The sequence below is a fragment of the Fistularia commersonii genome, chromosome 28 (genome assembly GCF_037954325.1).
Source record: "Fistularia commersonii isolate RoL2024-O1a breed Wild chromosome 28, RoL_Fcom_v1.0, whole genome shotgun sequence".
NCBI lineage: Eukaryota > Metazoa > Chordata > Actinopteri > Syngnathiformes > Fistulariidae > Fistularia > Fistularia commersonii.
Window position 1 is genome coordinate 5420511 of NC_141311.1, and position 22419 is coordinate 5442929.

Genomic DNA, 22419 nt, shown 5'->3' on the forward strand with positions numbered 1-22419 from the left:
CTCTGCAGCTTTGGACAAAACAACACAACGCCTACTTTAAGATGTTTAACTTGAGACATTTGATCCAAAGGATTGAGTGTGTGTCTTTGCAAGGAGCGTCTTGTGTAGTTATTGCAGATGTGTCCTTTACAACCTGAGGCCACAGATCAGTGCGGTGTTTGGATTGTAGGTTCTGTGACAAAGAGCTATTTTTAACAAAATTATCAAGCCGTATTTCCTCTTTTACGTAATGGACAAACTTGCTGATGTGGGCCAAAACAGTGGTCCTTCCCTGCTGCTGTCTAATCTCTTCACTGTCATTTGAAAACAGTCTACTCTAATAAGTGGTTATATATAGTGCTCACGCCTGCCTGTGCCCAGGATGTGGATGGCGCCAATTTGGCCCAGGGGACTGTGGTTGCATGTGGCTTTTATGGAGGACTAACAGTATGTGACAGAGTAATGCCTCAAAGTAAATCATGCTGAAAAGGTTTTAATCACATGCAAGCATTTTGAAATTGTGCTTACATCTTAAAGTGCTTAACTTCATGTAGTGTTTGATGTTAATGGATACATAGTGAAATTGTGCATAGAGTAATAATTGTTACATATTTGAAATAGATCAGGTTAAAAGTTGAAGAATTTGCTTTGTACACAACAGTTTATTTATTCTTGTTATATTTCCAGTCGTTTAGTGGATCATTTAATTTAAAGGCCTTCACTGATTGACCTTCTTGATCCCTACATCCTGTGCAGAGTCAGCCCACTGGGAGATGGATTTGTTTCGCACATTGAAAGGAACATGCTTTACTGCTTTCTTTAGATGTACTTGTTCCTGAAGAAGCTGTGGGCACTAGAGCCCCGATGGATATAAACATCTAAAACAAGTGTCTGGGCCAGGGTGGGAGCCAGACAGAAATCTGCTGAGCATGTTCAGTAGAGGAGTTCTGGCATGGCTTGTTGACTTTGTCATGGCTGCTGGACCAGTGAGGGCTATTGTTTGCTTTGACTGGGTTTCCACAGAACTGTCAGCAGCGATGGTGAAGTCTGGGCTGGGCAGCTTTCATTGTGGCTGCCGCTGATAATCTAAGCGGCTTCAGACAGGCCGTTGCATTTCATTCTGGATTGTTTTCAACTCCGGTAGCCCCGGCGGGAATGGTGTTGCTAAGGAGGCACACCAAAGACTCTTCTGTGTGTGCAGATGGATGAGCAGAATGCAGCCAGACTGAAGAAGCCTTAACTACATTATGAGTCACCGCAATGAAAAAATTGGATGAATCCACTAGATAGAATCTTTTCTTGTTTCTAAGGCCATTGAAAAAAAAGCTCCCAGAATTTGAGCTTGATAAAGAATATGATGATATGTTAGACGATGGCTTGAAAATGCAGGTTTATGGAGTGATCGTTTGCTCTCATAGTCAACTTGTCTACATCACACTGTAGCTGTATGTATTTTCTTGCACAGAGATTGTGAGACTGTTTCATTTGCTTTTATATAAAGCTGACATCTATGACAAGGATGGGCAGATAGAAAGTTCATCATTGGGCTTAGCTTACATCTTCATACAGGACAATTCATATTTCATTGTATTTCTTATTCTTCCTCCTTTCTACTATTATCTATTACTGTTATGTTTTTTTACTTGAAACTCTGGCACAACAATTTCCTTCGGGATTAATAAAGTTGTTCTCATCTCATCTCAGAGCCTCTTGAATGCCCTTATAGCTATGCTCATTCATTCATCCATTCATTTTCTGTACTATTTACACTCAGAATTCATGCTGGACTGGATGCTAGTTGGTCACAGGGCCACATGTAGAGACATTCAACCATGTGTCATTCACACATCTGGGCAAGTTAGGGTCTTCAATGAACCTCCTACATATTTTTTTTTGGATTGTGGGAGGAAACCGGAGAACTGGTGGGAGGACACACAAAACTCTTCACAGAAAGGCCCCCTTTGCTGTGGTTTCTGTGACCAGCTAACCACTGCTCCACCGTGCCACCCTTTATAACTATGTTTTTTTTTAAGGTAAAATATTAGCAGTTTCCTGCTTTCACAATATCAATTACATGACTGTCGTGACCATTTTACATCACAATGACCCTCTTTACCCTCAGGGCTGCTTGTAACACACAGACTTCAGTTTGGTGCATCAACAATCAGGTTTGACTGTGGAACAGTGTGTGAAACCTAAATCTTTGTACTTATACAGAAAACGTTGCAAGTTGGAATTTTGTTCTCTTAACGGGCCAGAGTGACATTTCCAGGTTTGTGTCAGTGGCTCATTTGCAGAGCAGCTGATTTGCTATCATTTATGATTAAAAAAAATCAGTGCTGAGTTGAAAAGGATACCTGTGGTGTTATGTATTGTAGATGAATAGAAACTCCTAATGGCTCCAGCAATGTCTCCTTCTGGTTTATCTGGGTCTATCTTTGCGTTCTTTGGCTTTTCTGTTCTTCAGAGTCGTCTCTAGAATGTGACATGAAGACAGTATCATATAGAGTCTATATGAAATTTGAATTTGACACCAACTATTCTCTTTTTCGACTGTAAATCTTGTACTTCCACTTATATGTCAAAGAAACTGAATAGCACGTCTAACCTCTCACTCAAAATAGAGTTTATAACTGACAGATAAGCTGGTAGTCATCCATTCGATGGAATTAATTATTGATTGGTGCTGATTAATGATTAATGTGTTTATGATCTGCTGCAGTGCTGTGGCTTGCGCTGCACAGGTGGCTGAGTTCTCACAGAGTATGAGGAGGCACGTCACGTGACACACTTCACACACCTGCACAAAAGACATGCTTGGGTTTACCAAGTTGATCTCCTCAGGAGGGAATCCAACACACATGAAGTTTTAAAGGTTTCCTTGTGTGTCTACTATCCAAATACAGTTTTGCTTTGCAAGACAATATATGATGTATAAGTCTAGAGTTATTGGTTCATGAAGGGTTAAGTTCTGTTGTTTAAGCTTGGTGGAGGCTGAGGACTTGTCAGAATAGTTTAAGATTGTTAAAAAGTCTTCAAAAATAAATTAAAAAAAAAATCAGTTCAGTTACTTCAACAAGCCCCCACACAGACCCCATGGCCTGGATGACTGAGGTCCTTCACCAACATAAATAAACATAACTCATTTTTTTAATCAAATCACAAAGTCGGTAGGGGTGTGGCTTCTGCAATAGATCATCGAAGATGGAATCTCAGCACTCCCCCTGTCTGGTTTATGGATTTGGCCTGTGCTGAAATCTTTTAGCATTTGTCATTTCTTGGTTCACTCTGATAAAAGTTTACCTGTTTCAGATCATATTTGTAGCTTTCACGCGAACCACTGGGTTAAACCGGTCGTACCACAGGATTAAGACACCTTCTGCCTCCAGTCTCCCGCTTTGGTATTTTGGAGCTGCACATTACATTCCCTGTTGCACTAATGTGCACTGTTTCTGTATGAATGAAGATTGCATGGTATGTTAACCTACTGACTGAAGCTCTGGCTGTGTGGTCACCAGCAGAAGCTTGTAAAACACGCATACAGCTCTGCTTTCTTTACCAGACACGGTCTCTTCTCTCAACCACTTCTGTGGTTGGTTGAAGCAAGAGGAAACAGTTTATGTGCCATTTGACAGTGCCCTTTTGGTCAAACATTGCCCTCAGCTTTAACCCTTTTATCTGTATCTGATTGATGAGGCTTCAGGGGACCTTGAGTGCTCCTAAATGTCCTGCGTTGTTTCCTAATTGTAGCTTCTGCCCCTGGTTCAACCCTTCTCCATCCCATGGGGCACATCACCATTAATTACCACAGTTTCATGGTATATCATTCAAGAACTCCCAGAAGGCCACCGAACACTCCTTACATACCTGAGTCCATGTAAGTGAGCTGATGAAATCTGATAAACTCCGTACTGTCAGGAGAAACATTGCACTTTGTCTAATTTAGGAGCTAGTCTTTGAACCAGTCTGATTCCTTGAGTGGCCATCAGCCATGCAGGACGCGACTCAACCCTTGGGAAAGTCAGAGAGTAAGTGTTTGCATGCCCTCGAGGCCACAGGAGGAGTCTTGAAATAACGTCAGCTTTTTTGTCTGTCTTATATGACAAAGCATTTCACCAATATCTTTACATGGAATCAAATCATTCTTAAAATTGGCACATTAATAGGAGTTTTTTTTTTCCCCAGTATGCCTGTGGATGGAAAACATCAAAGTTGTGTAAAGTTACAAAGCCAGATTTTAGATACATTAAATCATGAAGTTATACCAAAACCTATTAACAGTGAACTTTAACTGAATATATATTTATTTGTCGGTTACTTCATTTTGCTGTGTGTAGGTTTGCTCAGCAGTTCCTGCAGATTTGTCCCATGATATAAGCTCCCTTTACAACCGAGTGGTGGTTGTGAGTCGCTGTATCATGATTCACTGTTTGTACTCAATACTAAGGCAGAACTCAAGGCCTGCATGGAAGAATCTTTTCTTTTGTTCACCAGCTGCCAAAGGCATTAAGCTGTAGGCAGCATGCATATGCAGCACGCAACTGTTTAATATTTTAATATCAAAAGCAAGTTGTGGGAGAAGGTTAAAAGGCGCTATAACTGAAAAATCGCGTAGCTGTATGCGGAAATGAAAAACAGGAAAAATCACTAAGAACCTAACTGTGACTCAAAACAACTAAAATACAAGCTGAATTAATGACTTAATGTAGGACAGGTGACACTTTAGGGGCAGGCAGGGAGATAATTATAGGAGGAGAGACCGGGAGCAGAGCAGAGACGATGTTCGAAAAGACAGACGATTGGGAGAGGAAAACAACACGAGAAGGAAAGACGGGAAGTGAAGCAGAACGTGACACACAGCAAAGTGATTATGAAGATAAACCAGGAAATCTCGAGAAAATAAATTTTCGCAGAGACACTGAGGGAAAGAGCTACACTGGAGAACTACAAAAGGCTCATCAGGTGAGTCATGACAGACGAAAGACAGGAAGTGACAGTAAAATGACACAGTTCAACATAGACTATAACAGGGGAAGGCAAACAGCAAAACCACTGATAACTCATTTTGGAATTGCTTAAAAAAATAGGGAAAAGAGGTCATTAAAGGAGAATACAAATCTTAACACCCATTTCCAAGGGACTATAAACCTAAATGGCTAAAACGCTAAAACCTAAATGGACTGTGCTAGAAGCAGACTTCAAGGAATATTCACTGCAATGCACCCATGAAGTAATTGGATTACTGCATTGTTATCTTACAAACAGAAACTGAACAATAATCGATTAATTATTTAGATCATTCATTGATTCATTATCTGTACTACTTATCCTGCATTTTGAGTCATTTGGTGGCTGGAGCCTATACCAGCTGTCATTACATAGAGACATACAATCATTCACTCACTCATTCACACATCTGGGCAATTTTGGGAGAATAACTAACCTACTGCACGTTTTTGGATTGTGGGAGGAAACCGTAGAACCTGGAAGTAAAAAAAAAAAAATCAATTGAATCTAGTCACATGAACCCTTGCTATACTTACTAATTTCTACCAATTCAGCACATCATTGTCTTTCTGCATGAGAGACTGCCTTCCACATTCAGGGGATGAGACTCCTACGAGAGGAAGCGATCAAAGTCAGGATAAAGAAGATGTTTCAGACAATCTGAGTCTCCTGCGCCTTGAAACCTCATCTGAAGGGGCCCGCGTGCACTGTGCCCCTCGTCAGCACCTCTGAAACCTGCTTCCGAGCATACATCTTCCTCCTCCTGCACGCTCCCGGGGGATGTGACTTCTCACTGAAACCATGATGGAATGCTCCGCAGTGCTCTAGTGGAGCGGAGACATGCAAGAGCATCCACACGCTTCATCCACTCTAATTAAATTCTCTTTCTTACAGTATTGACAGGGGTTTCAAGTGTCAACATAATATTAACATGGCCAGAATTTGTGCAATGGAGTTTACTAAACATAATAACAGATAACATTTTTTTAAATGTAAAATGATTCTTCCTGGATATGTAACAAAACCAAAATCTTCTTTAAATGTTCTAGCCAGTGCCCGTGGGTTTTTTTGGTTTGATCAAGAAATGGCTGCGAAATCTAACGGGCTGAGAACAGGAAGAATCTTGGCCACAATAATGTGAAAATAATGGGTTTCCACACATGTGAATCTCACTTGTGTGTGCATCTCAACTATTTGTGGTTCATGCCTTCATTCCCACTGATCCACTCTCCATTTATCATTTTTTTTTCTATTATTACGTTCATTATTTTCAGTACAAAGTTTTTAACCAAGAAGCGGTAACCTTGTACATTGTGGGTGCAGTCAGTATGCTTAATAATAATGAACTCCTGAGTTTCAACATTCAAACTTGCAAGATCAACTTCATAACCTTTTTCCTGGATTGTTCAAACATATAATGATCAAGTCGGGAAGATACTGCGTCTTCCCCTGATAGGTTTATGGTGTATCTGTTGAGCTGAATCAGACATCAGCCCTGTCATAACTTTAAATCTTACTGACCAGATCGTTCTGGCCTCGCTGCAGCGTTCCTTGTCATATTGGACTCATTTCAATGACAAGATTTATTGTGTATCAGTCGTAAAAAAGGTTGAATCTTCTTTAAAAGACATAAAGAGAGATTTTTTCGTATTTTTCAGAGCTTCAGATTTCACATCTATCTGTCAAACACAGTTTACTGAGCAGAATGGAGGGAAAGTGTACTAAGAGCCTATTTTCCTTTTAGGTGTACAGCTTCTTTTCTTGACCTATCTCATGTAATAACAAATACATATTCTTGCATTTGACATGCATTGGATGTTTATGTTTGGGTTCATACAAATTACTATTTAAATCAACTGTTGACTTTCCTCAGGTTACGACCTACTAAGTGCATGCTCATCACATAAACCCATACTTGATTTTTCCGAAAGGTGAGCGACGGGAATGACTGCGTTTTCTTCATGCTTTACATCCATTTCTTGCAGGTAGCCTGATATCAAATGTTACCCAGCTGATGTAAATATCAGCAGACTCAAACCCCTGGATCATGTGATACTGGTGTAATATTCAGTGTCTGGATTCTCACTCAATGCAGTGTGTGGTGGGTTATGTGATAGTTATACAAGGATTTCTTTTATCAACTTACTAATAAAGCAGGATTGGACCGGGTTCAGGCTTGCTTGCTCGACCGATCATTGATATCTTGTGATGATCATCATTCAGTCATGTGTTGCTACAAAACATGCAAAGATTAACATCATTTATTTGTCATAGTCACATTTATTGCTGTCTCTCTGTCTACTGATTTTTTTTCACTGCCGATTAAATTTGTTTTTCCCACAGCTGTACACAAGCCCTGCAATGTCCAAGGTGACATTTCTACGAGGACAGTTCATTTGATCCCACACGGGTGACTCTCATTTCCTCACAATGTGCAGAAAGAAGATTTTTTTTTTATATGTGAATACTCATTCACGAAGTTGTTGATTATGAGAGTTTGAATGACACAAATTAATTGAATTAATCATATGAATCAGGCAGAAAATCACTGGAGCAGGTTACATGGATGGTTAGATTTCGTAGTTCCAGTTACCACTGTCAGTGTCGCAGAGGTGATTCTGTATAACTTTAAATTAAAGCTCTTTTTGTTTTCTGCCATATTTGTAACCTTTGCTTTTGGCCTGAGTTGACCTTTAAAACAAACCTTGTGAGTTTTGTATTCCCCTTTATGAAAGGGAAAAAGTTAATTTATGTATTTGCACCAGAGTTACTGCTGATATTATATATTTTCCATGGGTCCCAGCTAATCATAGGAAAAATTAAATTATATTACTCCAGTAAGTAAAGTAATTTCAAGCCGCTACCTGCATTATACAGCAAGTTTTGAACTCTGCGGCCAAAATCACATGAACCATATATTATTGTTGCTGTGTTGCATCATTACATGACATTGTTTCACAGAACCTGCTCCTGTGTGTTCATGTGACTGGATTTCTCATACAGATGTCATGCAAGACATGCATGGATCACAACTGTGATGAATTACCACACAGGTTTGCAGTTACAGCACAGGCAGCTGGATGATCTCAAGCAAATAAGAAGGAAACAGGATGGGACCTCTTTTTTGCAAAGTGACCGGAAAAGTATCATTTACTTGAGCCTCAAGTTGAGTGTTTGAGCATCATGTTTCACACAAGAGGGCTGTTTTCACACACATAAGTCAGATTGTGGATTTCAATCTGTGTTTGGAATTTTGATGATAGGAGAGCCGGCGGGCCTGATTAGTTTCATCACACATTTCCAGTTCCACTAGTTCAATAACAGACACAAGTGTAGAAGGTCTCAAATTTTACCAAGAAGTGGACAAACTTTTCAAAGACCTCTTTGTCAGGCTGTTGGAAAACTGAAATATTCCGTTTTTCTCTGACAAGGAGTCTTGAAGTGAGCATTGGGTGACATGACAGTTTTGCGCATGGACGGGATCCACACAAACTCCTCTGTTTTTCAAGACATTTCTGTTTCACATAAGAGGAATAATTGAAGTTGGCGTTGTCTCACAATGAGGAACAGACCAGCACAGTGAATATGACATTAATGGCATTTTTATGCAAATGTGATTGTTGTAAAATAAATACATTCTTCTTTTCCTTTCAGCTACTCCCTTCGGGGTTTGCCACAGCGAATCAACCTCCCTCATTTGATCATATTCTCTAATCCTCTTCATGTCCTCTTTCACTGCATCCATAAATCTTCTCTTTGGTGTTTCTAGTCCTCCTGCCTGGCACTTCCAACTCCAGTATCCTTCTACCAATATATTTACTATCCCTCTTCTATGCATGACCAAACCATCTCAGTTTGGCTTCTCTGACCATTTGCAAAACATCGAACATTGGCTGGCATTCCTGATCTTACCCATCCCTGTTCATCCTTGTTGAGGACCTCAACATCTCCATCTCTGCTACCTCCTGCTTCGCCTCCTGTCAGTGCCACTGTCTGCAAACCACAGAGCACCTTTCCTTTCATTCTGGCTGATACCCTTTAACACACATTACATTGTTTTTAATAAATTACACGGATCTTTAAAAAATCCTAACTAGAAGCAAAAAAAAATAAAAGTTGCTGAAATTTACAGCAAATGACTAATTGTAAAAATCTGTGATTATTTCCACTGATTCAAATTTTAGAGTCACACTTTGCCATGTTTTTCCGAGTCGTGCAAGGGTTAAAATAATTGTGATTAATTTGCGTCCAGAGAACAGGTAGCCGGTCATGAGGAGCGGACCCGGGGCCGTGGTAGGTCTCCGGGCTCCGGGGCTCCGGGGCTCCGGGGCCCCTCCGGCTGAGGATATCGCTTAGTCACCGCCGCTAATCGGGGGCGGCAGCGCCGCCCTGCGTGCGCCCATTGGTCGGCGCCGCCGCTGGGCTCTGCCTGCTCCGCAGCCCGTCTCCGGTCCAGGGCGGGGCTGACGCCGACACATGATTTAGGCTACAACCGGCAGAGGCAAACTTAACCTCGGGATCGATCCATGGAGCAGCGCGGGAGGGCTCCGTCCGTAGGTGGGAAGCAGAGACGCGGACGGCAGCCACACGTTCGGAGCGCGTCACCCCGGGCCGGTGAAAGCGAGAGCGGCCGCTTTTAACCCCCGAGGCTGCGGGCTGGTCGTCCAAACATCCCCGGGGTGGGAAGAGGAGCGCGTAGATTCTTGCGCCGCTGTCAGGATGATGTGACAAGTCCGCCGCCGGGAGGAACAACTGTGAAGCCGGGTTACCCCCACCCCACCCCCCCTCTTCTTTTGGAAAAAAAATCCCGAATCCCACCGCCGAAGATCCTCTGAGCCGGTCGATTTAAGGGTGAGTTGCGGCGTAATTTCTCTGGTGTCTCCCGTGGGTCGCCGGCGGGGGGAAGCAGCTGTCGGGAGGAAGTGGCGCTCAGGCGTCGTGACCGTGGAGGAGAAACCGGCTCCGGTCGGTCGACGTGAGGATCGATCGAACAAACAACGGCCGTGAAAATCAGAGCATTGGAATTGTTGCTTGCTGCCGAAGTGGACTTTTCATTGTCAAAGTCGCTTATTTAAAGTGTTAATGTGCCGTAATTGGCTGTACCTGTGGACCCTGTCTACCAGACAAGTATGCAGCACGCAAGGTGTTAAAAAGGTGTTAAAAAGGACTGTCGGACTGAGATGCAAATTCAACCTACTTTTTACTAGACTTTTGCACAATGAAGCTTTATTTATTTATTTTCCCATTTGTATTTTTATTGGATGTGAACCGCAGACGTTGCTAGTTATAAATTTACCAGCAAAAGGCGTGAGCTTTTTAAAAAATCGTTCAGTCTCATTGTGAAAAGGAACAAGCCAAGTGTTGTTTTGTAATAATGAAACACAAAACACACACACACACACACACACACAGTCACACACACACAGAGTCACACCACCATCCTTGTCATTTTCTTCCCACTGCATCACTTCCTCCCCCACCACCCATCTCTTCCTGGTCATCATCAGCAGCAGCATCATGTCTTCTTCAGGTCCCAAGACCAGGTTTGCTCATTCCCAGTGATTCATCACATAGCAGCCGTTTCTTCGCTACACTACAGATGGCTTTGTGCAGATGCTGGATTATTCATGAATGTAGATGAAAAGGACAGAAACAACATGTGCTCCGTGGAAGAACCTGACCCCTTTGAACCGACAGCGGTTCTTTACGTGCGTACTTCCTTCCCGGGAGTTTTGTTTTCAGTGTCATCTTTCACAAAGATCAAGTTGAATTACTGTGGACACACACGACTTCTCTGAAATTGCAAACAGTACGAGGCCACTTGGAAATTTTTTCCCATTAAACCCCTGGATGGTTGCACACATGTTTATAGTATTGCAGTCTTGTTGACACAGAATAGGTAGGCACTCTGGCGTGGGACGGTACCTGAGCGGCCCGGGCTTTTGCCAGACACGACTTTTGCAGCACATGGCTTGGTTTGTGTGCCTAGTGTTCCCGAAACCTAATCACATGGAGCTGGTGGAGGAGAAGGTGGGGTAATCATAGCTCGGGGTGATGTAACCCCACTAATAAAGCAGGGCCCCGATGTGTGAGAGTCGCAGTCATGCTCACCCCCTGTATCAGCTCCAACTAGACCCCAGAGAGAATATTCCCGACGTGTGTGGTTGAATGTTTATGTGGGTGCATAATGCGGGTACGTGATACTTGGACGGCGCTGCGAGTAGCTCTGCCGAGGCAGGTGGACCATCCAGGCTGGCCTGTGTTGACTAGCTGGTATGTGAGTTTTTCAGGGGTCTGCTGAGGGGCCACGCTGTGGTCATGTCTGCATGACTCATGGCGCGGCGTCTGTCTGTCAGTTTCTGTCAGATTCACAGGCCTGCACAATCTGCACAACCGCCTCGGGCTGATTTCCCTTTGATTCGGCAGCCGCGCTCATACCATTTATTGCCACCTGCACGTCTTTCCGTTCATCTCGAAGCACGCAGCGAAAAGCGGTTGCAGCGATGAGTTTTTCATGTGGTCTCAAGATGATGTTTGGCCTTGCAAGGCGCAGCTATTAAGCCCGGTCATCTCAGTTGATGTTCCTTTAAAATGTGTCACGGCCTTCACTCGAGTTCTGTGGCTTGTTCCTGAACAGGGGCTGAACGCCGTCAGATTTCTGGTCGTTCCACTTCAGTCTCTGGACGGAGGGAGTCAAGATGAAATGAATGTCACCAGGCTGAACAGTTCCATGTGTGTGATTCTTTAAATGACCTCAAGCTGTTTTTGCTAAAAAACACATCTCTAATGTTTGCCAGGTGACCTGACATGTGCATCTACTGCAAAGCAGATTTTTCAAAAGTCTCCGCCATATTACTTATAATATTTGATCTGATTAAAGAAATTTGCCTTTTTTTTTTCAATTTTGCCTGACTGGATTTAATAAATACCGTGGCAGGATGAATAGTATAGTTTTGTGTAAGAATAAATGACATGTACAACAAAATTAGTTATTGGCTCTATTGGTCATTGCAGATAACTAATTATTTCATTTCATTTAATAAATTTCCACTTGAATTGATAGACAGAGGCTCTATGAATCATGCGTATTCCCTTTTGTATGGGGGGTGATAGTTTGTTACCGAGACATTTCAGTAGCACAGCAGCGCCGACATGTTATGCCTTTGTCAGGGGATGTTGTGACTCCCAGACCACCCGCCATCTCAATAGCAAAGGTGGTATCAAGGGGATAAATCCTTCAAGGGAGTGAAATCTTAAAATGTTCAGAAGTAAAAAAGATAGAACCTGCTGAGTATGCACGGAGGCATTGTGACTCAATGTAACTTCATTTTAATTTTTTTTTTTTTTTTAATTTGGCAGAACTGTTGCTGCACGGGCAATACGCTTCTTCTTGATGTTATTGTTATTGTCTAGGATCTCCAGTAACTGCTGTCCTCTCAGACTGTCACAACTACAGAAATTGCCGCATAGTCCTATTTTCTGATCTCTGGCATTGGCTTGATACTGATCCCTTGAGGTGATGATGTGTGTCTGCAAATTCTCCCGCTTTATCTCCACGTTTGTCCGTCTTTCTGATTTTGTTTCTCCTCTCCAATACGTATAGTGCACATACCATATCGCTGCATCATGTTTTGTCTAGTTTACTTGACATTGATTGTTTAGGATCCATCACAAGCTTATTGTGTGACTTATTTTTACATCACCACGCCAAACCCATGCATTGTTTTGGCTGCAGTGAGCTACAACTTTAAGGGATTTCCATGCTCCAATTTAAGAAACACTTATTTAGTGATTTGAGAGAATTAATAATAAACAAAAGGAAAAACGCAAGTAATTATAGAAGTCTTTTGCCATGTTATAATTCCAACATATTCAGCTCTGGGGAGATAATGAGTGTCTCTTGTGACTCGAGGGTTATTAAAAATCATCCCAGTGTAAATGCTGAATTAACTAATGAAGAAATTTGCTGATGCGTCAGCGTGCAGAGGCACAGATGCGTCTGACGCTTTCACAATACCGGCTCACAGTAGAAAAAGAGGCGGGATCGTACAAGCCAGGATTGATATTGTCAGTTGGCGATGGTGTCTTTCCTCCTTAACCTGGGTGTTAATGTTTACAAAGTAGCTGACAGCCCAGTCTGTGTCCATATTCAGAACACAGTGCCAGCTGATCAATAATAAAATCAAGCTAATGGCTTATACTGTCTGTTTTATTGAGTTTATGAAAAAGTCAAAATATGTATATCCTTGTTCCATTCATAAATGAGTCTTACTCCCTTTTTTTATCTCTAGGTTAAACACGAAGTCCTTATACCGGAAGACCTTTGAACAGTCCATTAGCAGGTGACCCCTTCACAGGTTTCCGCTTTAAATATACTCCTTTATTACCACGTGTCATTGTGTAGAGTAGGGAATGTTTGTTTTCTGTCTGCGCTATGTGATCTGGCAGCCGGTGATAAATGAAGCCATACAGTCTAATCTGTAATGAAACAGAGACAAAGGTTAAGTAGAAGCTTGGGCCACTTGAATATTTATAGAAAAGTGTAAATGAAAGCAAAGGTGTAGGGCACATTGACACCATGAATGGTTTCAATTCTCCTTAGAAAAACCTCAGAATGCGTCATTCCAAGAAGCAGAGACAAACTTTTCGAGGTGAAATCGCTGCCAGGAAAGGAAGCAGGACGGCATATTTCTCAGAGACTGTCATGACAAAGACGTCCCTTCCAGAGTGTGAGAGCTGCCACGCTTCGCGTTGACTCGTGGGCTGATTTGTGAATGTAGGGCAGGGCAGAAGTTTCGAGAGAGGTCAAACAATGTCAACAAACTTGTTTTGTGACTCTTGAGACAATCCGTGGGCCTTTCCTGAAAAATATATATCGGTTACAACCTTTTTCCATGACTGAACTCAAGCGGGCGTTAAAAGCATGTCAGGTATGGGGATTGATGGTGAGAAAGCCCGCAGGCGTTGTTTCATCTCTTCCGTGCTCGTCCTCGCTCAGTTTTTACCTCTTCCACTTTGATGTGGTGACAGTTTAGAGAAAGTTCTCAAGAACAGGAAGTGCGTTTTTCATTTATTTTTTTATTTTGATTTTTTTTTCATTTGATTTCTTCTCTCTGATACCAAATACTTTGATATATGTGGAGGAGAGTGTGTTCCGCTCATGTTCCGGAGGAATGCAAATAGAAACATCCTGCCTTGTGACGGGTTGTGGCGAAGTGTTTTTAATTATAATGGAAGTTGTTCTTCCGGTACGGAAGAATTTTATGGTTGCCCGTTCAGCTTGGAACCACAGGACGCGGCAATGATAGTACACAGGTCCTTCCCCTAATGAAGGCTTCTCGATGTGACTCACAGCTATGGCTTTCAATTGTTGCTGTCCTATGACATCCTTGTGGTGTTATGATGCTGCGGCAGCCATGACAGAGAAGTCAGTTGTGTAATGCCGTAACGCAGCGGCGGAGCTATTTCAGTTTCACCTCTGAGCCTCCAAGAGCTGTATTTGCCATCATGCCACCTTGGCTGTCTCTCTATCAGCACCTCATCTGCCCTGTCACGAGAAATCTTAGATGAATCAGGGTCAAGAAAAGATGGCAAAGGAATGCTGACCAAATTGATAAATACACTTGCTTGGTTTTCGCCAGTCAAGCCTATGCAAAGATGAAAACATCTCATTAGGGCTGGAAGTTACAGGGTTTTCTGGGCCGGCTGCACTGACACGGTGTCTGACGCTGGCTAACCTCAGGGCAAAGCTCAATTTCAGGGTTGTGGGAATGCTGTGGATTTTTTCCCAGAAGGCCGGTGTTTAAGGAGAAAATGCCTTCTTGAACTTTGCTCATCCTCTCAACATGTGAGGTTGCTTCTCCGCTTGTTACCCTGAGACTGAAACACGAGGCACCTTGGAATCGCACATCGTTATGCGGGTGTAATTCCTTGACAGAGGCCTTTATTATCAACCCCATGCCAGCTTGTGTCTGCGTAGTAAACCTTTCAGTGCGGAAAGAAGGACGTTGGTTTTCCTGTGTTTATAATTGAAAGGAAAGAAAAGTTTCAAGTGGTTATGCTAACAGGATTTTGACTGTCTCCTAAATGATAATAAATATGTTTTGTCTGTCTCGAACTTCAAATTGCTTCCAAACTACTTCTTGTTTTGTTCACCAGAGTCAGACTATAGCGCCATTTACTTCTAATTTGTTTGAGCAATGATGGCACCCTTGAGCATGTTTTATTTTTTTCTCTCATATCATTCAGTCCTAAGGACTACCTCAATGAATACCCTTAGTGATACAGTATCCCGGCGCTTTTACAGTGTGAATGAGAGTGCAGTTTTAAATAGGATAGCCTCCCCAAGTCCGCTCAGCACCCCCCACCCCCTCTATCTTTGGCACAGCCAATCGTCCTACCCACAGGCGACGAAACTTCATTGTGAACCAGATTGTTACGCTCGAGCCGACTGTTTCATAGAACATATAAAAGAGGGGGGAGTCGCTTTAGGGTGTGCAGAGAAGAAGTTATGGCCAGCATGCCATGAAGTCAGACTTTAATTTGGAGCATAAACATTTTATGACTCTCCTTAGTCTACCCAAAATAAATGTCCAAACGAGGTACTTCAGGTACTTGACTGAAAAGAAATCATGAATTTCCCTCTATATCTTGAATGCTGAAAAGAAAAAGACAGTGCACTAGATCTCAATTTAACCTCATGTTAATTCTTGTTGACACAAGATGTTTTCTATTTCATTTAAAATCGTTTGGCGTTTGGACTCTGATGACTTTCTTGAAGCCAAGGAGCTCCTCTTGGCTCCGCTGCTTTGCCAGCTAAAGCTTTAGCCGCCTAATAGCATATTCAAATTCATCATACTTGGTGCCATGGTGGAGCTGAACGTCAAAATTCCAGACTTGGTGTTCTGAACCCGAGTCCGCGGGTTAATTGGTGACGTATTTTGCCGGCATTCTCTGAGTGGAACCGCACACACAATTATATCTGGATAGTTTCAACGGTCCCACCAACATCACATACCATGCACCAAACTCACTCCAGCAGCTTTCCCAGAAAGCAGGGTGTGTTTTGGACTCCTCCGTGTCTTTTTCTTTCACTGGCTTTTTTTTTTCCTCCTCTGAAGATAAAAAAAAATGCTTTAACAATGTAGGGTTGTGTTTTAACTGCATTTTGAATCGTTTGTTCATTGTGTTAAGTTAAAGTGATTAAGAGTCACACCATGTTTCCATGATCTTTTTCTTTTCTTAAATTCTACATTGATGTCTTTGACTGTTAAATCTGTCTCCTGGCCAAACGCAGTTTGGCATATGCAACAAAAAATGTTTTGATCTTTTTTACTCTCAATGTTCCTTTTTGACTGCCCGAGCTTCTCGTCATGAGTTCGCCAACTTTCCCCTCCCATTGCCAGCTGACTGAGTCCGGGGTCCTGTATGCCAGGGAAAATGATGTAAAGCCTCTCCTTTATGGTGCCCGGCTGATCACACCCAGTATTAGTGAATGCATCATTCTGAATTCTTAATATGGGTTGAGCTGGAGCAGTTTTATTAAATCAACTGTGATTTATTATTTTGCCCCCCACTCCCATTCTGCAGGGACAGGAAGGATATTATTTCTCATGTTGACTAACTTAGACATTCTGCCGCTTTATTTGGTTACGTTATTATTGGAGAGAGAAATAATAACGCAGCATTAAAAAGGCACCCTCGTGTGTGTGTGTGTGTGCTGTTGGGGAAAAACTGACATGCTTCCCACAGACAAAGAGGGTTAAATTAGGAGTAAGGAGGCTTCCCCCCTCGCCGGGCCTGACCGTCCCAGAGGACCTGCCCCAGTCTTCCCAGTTTTCCTGTGCCTTTGTCAGGAGTTTTCCATAGATCTCTTGGCCCAGCTGTGCGCTTTCATTCTTTCTTCTTCCTCCCCCCTTCATCCTCCCTTTTACATCTCCCGCTTTCACCTCTGGGTGTTCCTCCAATTTGTAAAGGAACTTACAACCTATTTCAGAGCCATTAAAATCGTGAAAGCGGTGGATGGGGCTCAAATGGAAAATTTAGGTTTTATTTAGTGACGGGAATCAGCTCCTGTGCGGACTAATAGTTTCCTTTGTCTTAAACGGTTTCCTGATTTATAAGAAGGAAAAAAAAAGATGATCATTGCTCATTATATTCTTTTTTGGAGGCGTAGATACACGGAAAGACTAGAATAGCTTACTATAAATTAAATGATCTGAGTGTACCCTGAAAAGAAAGGCTTTTTGTCTAATTTATTTTTGTCGAAGAAAAATGATATTGTCAGACTGCTGTGGTTTATTTGGAAATTGTTATAGATTTTTAGATTAACAACCAGCTATTGATTTTTGTATGTTTACCCTGCCTGATTGCAAGACTTCCTCTTGTGATGTGTTAGTGACACATTGAATGTCAATATTTTAACAAGATTCCCATCATCATTTTCCAAGGACAACTAAAACTGTGTGTGTGTGTGTGTATGTGTGTGCGCGCGCCGTACATTGCCTCATCTTTGTGGTCAGATTTGCGTAACAATGTAGGCAATTTATGAGCAATCCCAGCTTCGAAAGGTATTTTCTCTCCATCAGTTACAGATATATTGTGGTATATCATAGAGAAAATACGTGTAATTAATTGTGGAGTCACTACATTTTGGTACCGAAGGTTCTCACGGGCAAAGAAATGTAATGGTGTTATCAGATTCTGTCTGATCCTCACCTATAACGCTGCTCATCTACCTGTGTGGGCCTGTGAATGATGCTGTTTGTTTTATACACGTCATCAAATGGCATCAGCTGAATGAGTGACTCTTCCATGTTTTGACACAGAGACCCAGATCTCACCTCACATACATCTGAGTCATTGCTCTCAAACGTACATTCTCCAAAGCTCTACCATGTGACTCACGTTCTGTGTCCCACCACACAGACTAAATAGGCCTCAGACACATAGATTTCCCGTGAGGGGTTGAAATTGTCAGAGACTGCATAAGAAACATGGAAAGTCAATTTAACTCTTCTTCAAACAAAAGAACAGAGAGAGATGGTGTGTTTGGGAATGATTTGTTTGCTCTTCCCACCACATGCAGCTCTGGGAGCAAGAGAACACTGCCTAACTGTGAACACTTTGTTGGTAAAACCAATTCTCCCTCCCCAAGTCACGCACAACCAAATAAACCCGGGACACTGTAGACTCTGCTTCTACTGTTTTATCTGTGTATTTGCCTGTGCAACCGATGAAAGATATTCAAATATTTGCACTTTATTCAAATGACCCAGTTATTGTGTGCAAATATAGTTACCCTCCCTCTAACTGAGAGAAGCTAAGCAGACTGACTCTCTATGCAGAAATCTTTGCTCTGCTTTATGTTGGACAGTAGGTAGGGTTTGATGCTCGTGGAAGCTGGGGGTTCAGCACCCCGGTTTTCTTTGCCTTCGGGAATATTAGGCTGTGTGGTGGGTTACAGTTCACACATATATTTGCCTGCCGCGGGCTCAGTGTCTCACCCGCCTACACATGTGCATGCATATCCACATACATATGCAGATAATGTATATCAATAGAAGGAAATCAATGCAGTCATCAGCGAATTGTTAGTCAGGCAAACTTTTCAAGGATAAATAAAATAAGTAATTGAAAGATTTAGTGATTCTCTACCCTAATTTAGGCTGAATTTTATAAGTTATTATCTTAGCCAGGAGCAGGAATGCAACAACAAAAAGCTGAGTGCAGAGGGTTTTTAAAAGCCCAAATTAGACCTTTTGTCAACCTCTTAAAATTCATGTCATTTTTTGGTTGTTCCGCGTTTGAAAATGTTTAGATCACATTTCACACATTGCATTGTCCCTTTAAACAGACCATCAATTTTTGACAGGAAAGGCAGGGAAGAGAGGCGCCCTTTTCATCTTTTATCCAATCTATCACACAATTTTGAACTGTTTCCTGGTCCCGTTGTACATTGAAGCCTGCAATGTTGGCCTCATGGTTTTAGCAGCCAAATGAGCTGTATCAAAGAATTAATACATTTATTGGTTGTGGTCAAGAGAGGGGATTTGTGTGATAGTGAATCTGAAGTTAGCTGTGGGTTTTATGGTTGTAAGGTTCAGGCCTCTTGTCAGATGACAAATACTTTGATACCTCATGAATTAATGTCTTATTATTTCATATTTTACTCTCACTTGCTGAAGGTGGACTGGCTGTCAAGGTGGAGTATTTGCTCTAATTTTTTGCAATGTTCCTTTTCTCAGTGTCAAGTAGTTGTTATCTGATCACATGGTTCCAAGGATCCATTGTACCAAGGAAAGCATTTGTTAAACTGATCTTGGCGCAGAGATAATAAGTGTACCTTTAGAGAGAGGCTTAAAACCAGTGTGACAACATATGTGACTAAAAATTGTAAATTATATTTTTTTAAGCAGCATTTTATAATCAAAGTTAAACAACTGACTTGTTCTGCATCATCATTGCATCAAAGAATTGCTTTTCAAATTTTAATACAAATTTAATTTGACATTGAAATGATTTAACTCCTTAGTAGTGGACAGTACACAAGGAAACAGATTCATTCGCAGCCTCTGATTTGCAAAGGCAATGCAGCGCTGTTGTTTCAGATTGTTCTACAAACTACCGTCGGCCTTATTTGCTCCCTGCGCTACTTCAGATCTTTCAGCGAAGGATGTGTTGTCGCATCAGACATAAATAATGTGAAGCAATGTCTCGCATGTTGACTACCGTTGTTCTTCCTGAATAAGAATCGGTTCACTGATGGCAGGTGCTGATCTGTGAAATTTTTAAACTGAAGACGGCTGAATAAATGTTGTATCATTTGTCCTCTGAGATTGTATGATTAAGGGGTTACAGACTTTTAAATGTTTGTTTTTCTCAAGATATTTTCTGTTGGTCTGCTAGAAGAGGAAATAGATGACACAAAAAAAAAGCATAGAAGAACAAATGTAGTGAGGACATATTGGCCGCGTCATCTATCAGCCAAATTATTTTATAATCCCTATAGTATTAAGAGGATTAGAGTGGAATACTTCTGAACACTTTGGCTTTGGTAGCAGGTGTGTCAGAAAATATAATACGTTTAAAAGTGAGTGAGTAGTGTATGAAATTGTATGAAAGTGCCACTGTCAGTAGATCAGATAATACTTTCAAGATTTCAAATCTGACTAGGAACCATTATTTGCGATTGAGTTTCCGCTCTCTATTACAACTCTTTACTCTGTTCAACTCTTAGGCTCCAGTTTGGCATAATTGGCTCACGATGACATTGGAATTGTATACGATGCCAAGGAGGCTAAAACTAGCTTCTTATTGCTAACACATTTCTTTATCATAGAGGCTGGGTTGACTCCGTGCACGATCCATGATTGCATTTATATCGACAGTAACAAAAAATCTCAATCCATGGCTAGCTTTTGCAGGCCCTTATGTTTTCATGCTCTACTTCTGCTGCCTCAAACCGATCCTCAGTGAAATCCTTCCAAACACGGTACATTTCAAGAATTCGATGTAATTAGAATATTTCTTATCGCCTGTCTAACCACCAACTTCGGTTTTGACTTCGGAAAAGCTGATATAAAAGACTTCCTCCTCCTGAGCTGAGCTACTATGGCTAGTTCCCAGCGGTTCAGGCCACTCCTCTTCAGCGAAATTCAATATACGTGAGATTTGAATGTCGCACTGCGCGGCGTTTTCTCTCAAACCAGATATTGATTGAGGCAGCAACCGGGTGGAGTCAAACAGTGTATGATGTATGTTTTGTTTTGTTTTTTTTAATTCCCCAGGGCTGGGATGTGTATGTTTACACGTGCGGTGTTGATGTGTTCCTTTGCATGTGAGCGACTGCGTGTTGTTTCCGTGATCGTGTGGACCAGACATTAAGAATGCAGTGTGTTTCCTGCCTTCGTTTGGACGACGCCTCCGACTCTGCTAAGGATTTCCTTCCTTCCAGTGCTCCTCAGTTAAAAAAAAAAAAGAAAAAAAGAAAAAGCAAGCTGACCTCCCCGTGCTGGTGGTCTCCCTTAAAGGATGCGAGATGACAAAGCTGATGATGCGCCATTGTAAAGTATTTTTAGCTTCAATGACTGATTTGATCGTAAAGATAAACAGTTGTGATAGTGGCGTTTTTTTTGTCTCCAGTCAGTTAATAATGTATGCTTGGATATGGTTTTGTCCAATTTATTTGAAGTCGATGCTAAACCATAAGGGAGCTAACTCATCTTGTGCTTCCTACTGAGTAATTATCTCAACAGGGAATTTGCTTAGTGCACTATTTCCATTGATGGAAGAATGAAAATTTCAGCCTGCTCTAGCTTTTTTCGAGTATGATCATGCTACACAATGACCCTTGTTCAGTCCAGTCTGCATCAGGCAGCACAATGCGGCCTTTTGTAGACCTGATTCAGGCTGATATCATGCTGGAAACTATTTAGATGGTGATCACATGTTGTCAGGGCATGCTCTCTCTGAGATTCTTCTCTTACTCACTTAACGAGAGAATGTCAAACCTCATGTACACAATAACGTGCTTGTTTGTAGTTTCGGGGACATCTAGGTATTGTGGGAACTGCACAGAAGATGGTTCACCAGACCTTTTTCGTTTTGTCCCCTATTAAGCTGCAGAGCTGAGATGTTGATGTCAGACACAGGTTATGGGGTGAGAAGGATAATATACAACTTAGTCATACAGTCGAATGCCTGGTTACTGATCCCTTGCTCAACGCTGGTAGTGTAAACATTATTCATCGTTTCGGCATTTTTCAAATCAAAGGGAGATCTTGCTTTGGAAAGGGATTGAAGCTTTATAAAATGTCCTTGTCCCTGAAGTTGTAGAATAAACCTTTTGGGAGGCATTTTTGATCACAATTCAGTTATTCATCTCAGCATAATATAAGATTTTCCTTACTTTTTGCATCTTGGGCAAAAGCTAAAATATTGTATAGAAACAATGTGGATTTTTTTCAAATCAATAACAGTTACCAACCACTACACATCTGTCAGCGTGATGAGGTCAGGTTCAGCCTTGTTGAATTTCATTAGCGTCCCTCAACGCGGAGCTCCCAGTGGCCCCGACCATTTGGTTCATACCGTGTTTTTTTCATGCTTGTACCTATTTGAGCCAGTGATGAAGTGTTTAGCTGGGTTTTTCCTTCCCCACAGAATGCAGGGAGCTTATTTGAAAGCATCGTAAAGTCAAGTTGAGGTTTAAAATAATGGCAAAGGAACAAGTTGCAGGTCTCACAGAGTTGCAGCATAAAATTAGCTACTTATCAGCTGCTTTATCCCAAACATGTGAAGGCTGTGAGCTTCTACCACTGGCTGCTTCCTTAAGATTGCGTCTGCAAATACAGCTCTAGACAGAGACATGATACAGATGTGCCAAGTTTGTCTTTTCCCAAGAATACGAAGGGAGGACTTTAGGATCTGAGG

At 41.8% G+C, this 22419-nt stretch overlaps 1 protein-coding gene and 1 long non-coding RNA gene across 4 annotated transcripts in view; both read left to right on the forward strand.

Annotated features, from left to right (window-relative positions):
• The first annotated feature begins 3780 nt into the window (after positions 1–3780).
• LOC147217315 (uncharacterized) lies at positions 3781–5371 on the forward strand. The gene is made up of 3 exons (XR_015108974.1): positions 3781–3856; positions 3926–4007; positions 4165–5371. It is a non-coding gene; the product is annotated as an uncharacterized LOC147217315 (long non-coding RNA).
• Positions 5372–9216: 3845 nt separating this feature from the next.
• The window catches only part of rhbdf1a (rhomboid 5 homolog 1a (Drosophila)), a 30454-nt gene continuing 17251 nt past the window's right edge, over positions 9217–22419 (forward strand). For 2 of the 3 annotated variants that reach the window (XM_086175549.1, XM_086175550.1), the window contains exon 1: positions 9217–9837. The gene's annotated coding sequence lies outside the window, so the exon portion shown is untranslated. The remainder of the gene's footprint in view (positions 9838–22419) is intronic. The other variant, XM_086175551.1, reaches the window with a different exon arrangement.